The 6,212-nt window shown below is 58.1% G+C and overlaps 1 protein-coding gene across 1 annotated transcript in view; it reads left to right on the top strand.

Annotated features, from left to right (window-relative positions):
- Nucleotides 1–6,212, top strand: part of LOC144955005 (nardilysin-like) — a 55,269-nt gene that overhangs the window by 31,364 nt on the left and 17,693 nt on the right. The gene's annotated exons all lie outside the window — the stretch shown is intronic.

Here is a 6,212-nt window from a genome sequence, read left to right as displayed (position 1 = left end):
GGGGGGTCGATTCGGTCGTTATGATCCCCCGGGGCCCCACCCCTCAGGGAGGGGTTGGGTATAAAAGGGGAATGTATCGAAGGGCTCGGGAGTGATGTTTAGCTAAAGAAGAGGAGGCGGAAGACGTCTGAGATAGAGCCCTGGACTCCCCCTGGTACGCCGTCCTTATCAGGACCGCGCAGGCTCGAGCCAGTGGCGTGGTACCAGAGCCAGAGCCAGTGCTGGTCTGGACTCTGGGTACCGGGCCCGACTGACCAGTGTCGGGCCAAGATAGCCTCCCCTAGTCCACGAGAGGAGGACTCTGAGGCAGGCTAGGGTTAGCTAGAGAGGTGTGTCCTCAGATAGACGGGTGAGGGGGCCGATACCCCCTCAGTGTGTATGTCACAACGTTGGTGTTAAATAAACAAGTGTGCCTCCAACTCCGGTGTGAACGAGTCGTGAGCGTTACTACATCTGGCGTCAGAAGTGAAACAAAGTACGAACATGGATACACGCCGGACGACTCGAGTCGGGGTACCAGAGGCAGAAGACACCACTGCAGTCGGAGGGCCCGAGACGGCTGAAGATGCCATCGACCAGCCGGGGCTGGGCGCATCCACGCCACAGCAGCTGGAGGAAGGGGAGCCGTCGATGGAGGGGCTGAGGGAGGCGCACGCGAAGCTGACCGAGCTGCTGTACGCCGCAGCCGCCATGCTCGACACCATCACGCAGCTGGGGGCTGCGGGACCGCCACGGGGCAACGGCAGCCGACGATCACAGCGCCTTCCCGCCATTTCCACGGAGCAACATTTTGAAACTCCCGCCATCGCTGCAGCTGCTGTTGAGGGCGTGGCCGCTCTAAGCATCGCGTCCAACGGCGGGAGTACAGTACCTGCCGCGTCACCACCAACGGGCGGAACGTCACCACGGGTGCGACCGGCGATGCCATCGCTGGTTCGTGCCGACGCTGAGTTGAGTGAGGCGGACGAGGGAGTGCGTTCTTCCTCTGCAGCCGCTGCCTTACATCAGCGGCTACCTCCACTCAAGGAATTTGTGGGCGAGGATGGCGACTGGGGCGGCTTCCAGCGGCGCTTCCTCGCTCACCAGGAGATGGCACAGTGGACAGACGCCGAGGCTCTCCGCGCGCTGCCAGCACTTCTCGACAGCGACGCCCTCGCCACTCTAACATCGGCTTCGAAGGAGAGGCGCTCCACGCTGCGGAAGGCGATGCAGGTGCTGTCGGCGGTATATGGTCCACCATCGGACTGTCGCCAACTCTTTTACGATCGCCAGCGGGGGACGAAGGAGTCGCCCCTGGCGTACCGCACAAGCCTCCTGGCACTGGCGAAGGAGGCCTTTCCACGAATGGATGACGAGGGTGTCGACGCCATGGTGACAGAGAAGATACTTTTGCTGGCGGACGACTTAGACATCGTCATTGTCGCACAGGACGATGCAGAGATGTGCTCCCTCCAAGCGGCCCGTCTTCTCCACGCAAACCTGTCCTCTCAACGACGGAAGGCCAGCAAGGCGGCGAGCGGGCGTGCCGTCGCTGCAGCCACCCTCCCGGCGGAAGAGGTTTGCGCCATCGACCATCAACGGCAGCATGGGGCGGGAGTACGGGAGGACCGGGCCGGTTCAAGCCGTCTACAACATCCATCGTCGTCACCAGCGCTTCCACGCTGTTACAACTGCGGCATCCGGGGCCACGTCGCCTCGGGGTGCCGCTCTCCTGGGCAGCGCAGGACGACACCTCAACGGGACGCCGGCCCTCGTCACAAGCTCCACCATCATAATCCGGCGAGTCGCGGCACCCCTCACGTTTGGCCCACGCACACGCCCGTCGCACACTTAAACACCGCAGCGAAGGGGGGGCCAATATCGCGTACCATGGCACCAACACGCACCGCTCTGGGTACTCAGATTGAACCCAGCCAGTGGTCCGTGTTGGCCCATCGGGTTGTAGCCGCGTCGTCAGGGTCGTCGGCCGTTGTGGGTCACATCGATGGGGTCGAGGTGCGCATCCTGGTCGATACAGGAGCATCGGCGACCATTATTTCGGAGTTGATTTATAACATTCTCCCTGCCCAAAGCCGTCCTTTGATGCCTGTTAACGTGCCATTCTTTGCTGCTAACGGGGGTTCACTTGGCATCATCGGACAAATTCGAGCCCAAATTTGTGTCGGGGATATTAAATTATCTGGGCCGATTTTTGTTTCCTCCTCGCTGGCGGTTCCGTGCCTGCTGGGGACGGATTTCCTGGCCAAAATGCCGATTAGGATATTAATCGACCAGGGATGCATTGAGCTCCCATCGGGCCGACGCATGGCGTTTTTGCCATCCCCCGCTACGAGCCGGACGGCGTTCGCGACGGTGCCGGCGTTCGTAGATAGAACGGTGCGCGTTCCTCCGGGGGCGCAAATGTTAATTCCTTTGAGACTTCGGCGGCCCTTCGCTAAGGGCATTGGGGCTCAAGGGGTTTTGCTGGGACCGTCTAGGGCCGGGGTCAGTGGACCTAATTTACTCCCGGCCCAGACCATAGTGAGAGGGGATGGAGAACCCTTCATCGCGGTCCTCAATGTGGGCTCGCAGACGGTGGTGGTCCCACAGGGGACCGTGCTTGCTCACGCAACGCCGGTGCCCTGTGAGGAACCCGTCGCGAGTCATGTCGGCGCTGCCCCTGCACCGCGACCACATTCAGACAGCGATGAAGGGTGGCTCGAGGCGCTTTGCGCGGGATCGACGGACCTGTCAAATTTAGAGCGCCAACGTCTTAAGACACTACTGAGGGAATTTTCCGACGTTTTCAGTCGGGATAAATACGATTTGGGCTGCACTCATCTGCTGCGTCACCATATTGATACGGGTGACAGCGCGCCAATACGCCTAAATCCTTTTCGGTTGAGTCCCGCCGAAAAGGACCATGTCAAATCGGCTGTTGATGACATGCTAGCCGCCGACATAATTTCTCCCTCCAACAGCCCTTGGGGAGCGCCGATCGTCCTGGTTAAGAAGCAGGACGGTTCGTTGCGGTTTTGCGTTGACTTTCGGCGCCTTAATAAAATTACGGTTGCCGACGCATACCCGCTCCCACGGATGGACGAATCGCTTGACGCCTTGGCGGGAGCGCGATTCTTCTCCACATTGGACTTACTTTCGGGATTCTGGCAGCTTCCTCTGGACGATGATTCAAAGCCTAAAACTGCTTTCCGTACTCCGCACGGCCTGTTTCAATTCAACCGGTTGCCGATGGGCTTACACTCAGCGCCGGCAACTTTCCAGCGGTTGATGGAATTGGTTTTGGCTGGATTGCAATGGGAGTCGTGCCTGATTTATTTGGATGACGTCATTGTCTTTGGCAAAACTTTTGAGGAACATCTCCAGAGGTTGCGGGCGGTTTTCCTAAAGATGCGGGCTGCTAATTTGAAATTTAAGCCCCAAAAATGCCATTTGTTACGCGAGTCGGTGCGTTATTTGGGGCACATCGTGGGGCGCTCAGGTATTTCTACCGATCCCGCCAAAACGCAGTGTGTAAGCTCCTGGCCGACTCCCACCTCAGTGGGAGAGGTTAGGAGTTTTATTGGGTTTGCGTCGTATTATAGACGCTTCGTCGCTAATTTTGCGACTATCGCCAAACCCCTGCATGCTTTAACATCTAAAGGGGTTCGGTTTTGCTGGGGTCAGGAGGAGGAGGCTGCTTTTTGCTCCCTTCGGGATGCTTTGGTAAACGCTCCTCCCCTGATTTACCCTGATTTTTCAAAACCGTTCTTGCTCGACACCGATGCGAGCAACACGGGTATTGGGGGCGTGCTCTCCCAGGTGGTTGACGGCGTGGAACATGTGGTTGCGTACGGCAGTCGGGTGTTGTCTCCAGCGGAGCAACGATATTGTGTCACCCGTAGGGAACTGTTGGCAATTGTCCATTTCATCCAACAGTATCGCCCATATCTGTACGGTCGGCGTTTCACCGTCCGCACAGATCATGCGGCACTGCAGTACGCCCTGAGGGTTCAACAGCCATCGGGACAATTGTCCCGATGGTTGGAGGTCCTCCAGGATTACGATTTCCAAACCACATACCGTAAGGGCGTTCGCCACACCAACGCGGACGCTCTGTCACGCTTGCCAACCGCCTCCGAGTGTGCATGCCTCCTGGGGTCTGGACGTTGCAGGCCTCCAGGGGACACATCGCTACCTGTCTTGGCGGCCGCCAACGACGACGATGCAGTGGTTCCTAATTCGATCGAACAACAGGGCAAAGATTCCCTGTTGGGGTTGCCCGTCATTGAATGGGGGCGCCTCCAGATGGAGGATGTCTCCCTCCTCGGGTGGCGACGTCGCGTTGGCGGTGCGGCGGGGGGAAAAAGAGGTGGTTCCGACGCATGGGAAATGTGCCAAGGTCTGCTGATGCATTGGGACGGGAAGTCACGCCGACATCGGCTGGTGGTCCCTACTGGGTTGCGGGGTAGGGTGGTATGGGCCGCTCATGAGCGCCTCCTACACCTGGGGACCCAAAAGACTCTCGCCTTGTTGCAACTTGATTTTTATTGGCCTGGCATGACGAGGGATGTTGGGGATTTGTTGGGATCATGCCCTCAATGTGCACAACGCAAACCGCCGGCACGGGAGTCTAACCCGCCTTTGCAATCGATCAAAGTGTCCAGGATAAACGAGCTGGTCGCTCTGGACATTTTGGGACCATTCCCCGCCACCCCCAGGGGGAATAGATATTTGTTGACTGGTGTCGAGTATTTTACACGCTGGCCTATGGCCTGGCCTCTGGCCAACCAGTCGGCAGCAGCCATCGTGGAGGCCTTTGTTCAGGGTTATGTCCTGGACAAAGGTGCTCCGGAGAGGTTGCTGACCGACCAGGGCAGAAATTTTTCCGGTAAACTACTCAGACAAGTCTGCGATCTCCTGGGCACAAAGAAAATTCGGACCTCCCCATATCACCCACAAACTGACGGGATGGTCGAACGTTTGCATCGCACCATCTCGTCCATGTTATCACAACAAGTTTCGGACTCGCAAACGGATTGGGACCTACAAATTCAGGGGGTCTTGGCGGCGTACCGGATGGCACCCCATGCAGCTACGGGGTTTTCTCCCTTTTACCTCATGTACGGCCGAGAACCAGACCCGCCTGTTCGTGCCCAGTTGCGGATCCCCGTGCCGCAGGGAAAAACTAATCTGGCTGACCATGTTAAATTTAATCTGGACAAATTGACCGAGGCACGGGATGCTGCAATGCAAAACTCTGACCTCCGTCAGAAGGCGAATGAGCGCCTCAGATTGAGTCGAGCGCACATACTGCAGTGGAAGCCGGGGGACAAGGCATGGTTGCACTGCCCCCAGGTGCCACTGGCAACCTCCTCTAAACTGGTGCGGCCGTGGCGGGGCCCTGTGGAAGTGGTGGAGGTGTTACGTCCGCAGTGCGTGCGCATAAAGTGGGGGAAGCGGAGATGGTTCGTGCACCCCTCTAGGTTGAAACCCTTCGCAGCGGTACACAATCCCACTTCACACGCGCGTGGCCAAACGTGTGGGGGGTCGGCCGACTCGCTGGGTCCGTCTCCGTCGCTCTCACCTAATGCCTTGCCGGCTGTGCCACCTTCAGGAGCATCGGGAGTGACGGGCTCACGCCCGATCACCCCTCCTGCGGATACCGAGGGTCACGCGGAGTCGGATGAATGCTCACCCCAAGACGGACAGTCGCCACCTGATGGTCCGCCACGCGGGGTTACCCCGTGCGAGGGGCCCGCTGCAAGGACGCGCGCTAAAATGCGCAAACTGTTGTGAGGCCGGAAAATGTGTACATAGCTGTTGTGTTTATTGGGTGTTGTGTGGGTGGTGTGTTCCCCACTCCTCGGATGTACATATGTTGGGTTCACCGTGTGTTGTGTGTGCGTGGTGGGTTCCCTGCTGATTGTATATAGGCTGTTTTTTTTTACGGAATTCGTATTTATTCGGGGGGGGGGTGCGTCGGGTTGTTTCTCATCTTGTTGTTGCGTTCTTGTTCTGGTTCCTGTTATTGTTCAAAAATAGTGAGGCACACGCGCGGTCAGGGGGTGAAGGCACCTTTATTGTCAAATTTTTGTATGTTGGCAGCCGGGACGGCTGCATGCTATGCGGGGGGGAGTGATGTAGGGGTGTTAGAGAGAGAGCCCGTTATGCATGGCAGCCTATGGTAAACAAACACAGTAGGCGGGGCTACATGTGTGCACAAGCAGGTGCCC

Source organism: Lampetra fluviatilis, unplaced genomic scaffold (assembly GCF_964198595.1).
Source record: "Lampetra fluviatilis unplaced genomic scaffold, kcLamFluv1.1 SCAFFOLD_310, whole genome shotgun sequence".
NCBI lineage: Eukaryota > Metazoa > Chordata > Hyperoartia > Petromyzontiformes > Petromyzontidae > Lampetra > Lampetra fluviatilis.
This window is presented reverse-complemented; position numbering and strand designations above follow the sequence as displayed.